Here is a 1,482-nt window from a genome sequence, read left to right as displayed (position 1 = left end):
TGGAAGGGTAAGCTTTTATTACTCCAGGAGAACTTGGATTCCACCAATGCCTCGCTTATGTGGGGCCTGTAGTGTGACTCATGACTGCAGACACAGAAGCATCTGGAGCCTCTGCTACAGCCCTGGGCTGCTCTCAGAGACACTCAGTGACACAAACCCTGGCTTGCTCAGAAAACTCGGAGTCCCCTTGTCTTTTTTCTTCCTCTCTGCCTGGCTCCCAACTTCCTGCCTTCTTGGGGCTTCTCACTGTCTGGGTAACACAAAGGTGTGTGCCAAGCCAAACCTGGAGTCGGGGGGCATGACCCCTCTGCCACAAGCTGTGCCCGGGGGTGAAGCCTGTGGCCTGGAGAGCCTAGCCTGGCTCAGTGACTGTCCGCAGCACTGAGAGGTGGCCTGGGTAGCGGACCAGCTTCTGGTCCCCCGGGGCAGCCTGCAGACACTGGCCTGGCGGGAAGAGCTGTGGGACTCCCCAGGGCCTCTTGGAACCCCCACTTCCAGCTTGTGGATTAAACCACGGGCCAGCCACACCTGTGTCTTTTCCCAGTTACAAGGCTGGGAGGGGCCCCGCCTCGATGGCTCTGTGCCCTGTAGCCCTTAGCTACAGATGCCCTGCCCAACTGGCAGTGCCCACTCCTGGCTCCTCCTTGGCCCCTCCAGGGCCGGCGGCCTTCTGCTTCCACAGATGCTGGAGCGAGGGCAGGTCATGGAGATGTCCCTGCCCTACTCAGGGCGGGGGGCTCCAAGCCCGGCCCGTGCCCACACCCCACAAGTGCCAGGGCCACCACACACCCTCCTCCAGGCAGATGGAGTCCCCCCACCCCCAATGCCCATGGGCTGCCAAGGGGTTGAGGGCCATGAGAACTTCCGACCATGAGAACTTGGACTTCCAGGTTTGGGGATCGGCCCAGGCGGGCGGTTCAGCTCCGAAACTCGTCTCTCTCTTCGGGCCCCTGCCTGTCCTGAAGGTCCTGGCCCGAGTCTGCACAGTGGGTAGGAAATGCCAGTCAGTTAGCCGACAGTGGGGCTGCCCTACCCCCTCGCTCCCAGGGCGCTCTCTGGACTTAGTGGTTTCCATTCCTCAGCAGCACTTCTTTGAATGGAACCTGCCCAGCAGGGGCTTCATATGTTTTGGAAGCATGGGCACGGGCAATCCCAGACTATGGGGAGGGGGAGTGTTGGCAGGACAGGGAAGTAGGACAGGACAGGACTGGGCTGTGCCCAGAGCACATGATTTCTCAAAGGCCACTGTTCTCGGGGGGTACCTGGGAGAGAGCTGGACGAGAGCAGCTGCAGGCTGTCTAGGACCCCGTCCTCGTACAATGCCAGCTTCTGCAGCATCTTCCGTCGCGCCGGATTGATCACGATCTGCGGGGGTCGCGAGGACATGGAGCTGCCCAGGAGGGGTCCTGGGGTGGAGAGAGGACCCCCTGAGCCTCTGAGAACTCCCTGCTGACACTGCTGGCCTCGCGAGCCTTCCCCATC

The 1,482-nt window shown here is 61.5% G+C and overlaps 1 long non-coding RNA gene across 1 annotated transcript; it reads right to left on the bottom strand.

The window, feature by feature from the left end:
* LOC105002029 lies at positions 1-1,482 on the bottom strand. The gene is made up of 2 exons (XR_826910.1): positions 1,263-1,482; positions 1-979 (listed from the first exon to the last, which is right to left on the bottom strand). It is a non-coding gene; the product is annotated as an uncharacterized LOC105002029 (long non-coding RNA).

Source organism: Bison bison, unplaced genomic scaffold (assembly GCF_000754665.1).
Source record: "Bison bison bison isolate TAMUID 2011002044 unplaced genomic scaffold, Bison_UMD1.0 scf7180017855265, whole genome shotgun sequence".
Taxonomy (NCBI): Eukaryota; Metazoa; Chordata; class Mammalia; order Artiodactyla; family Bovidae; genus Bison; species Bison bison.
The sequence above is the reverse complement of the archived record's forward strand: the minus strand, read 5'-3'. Positions and strand labels throughout refer to the sequence as shown.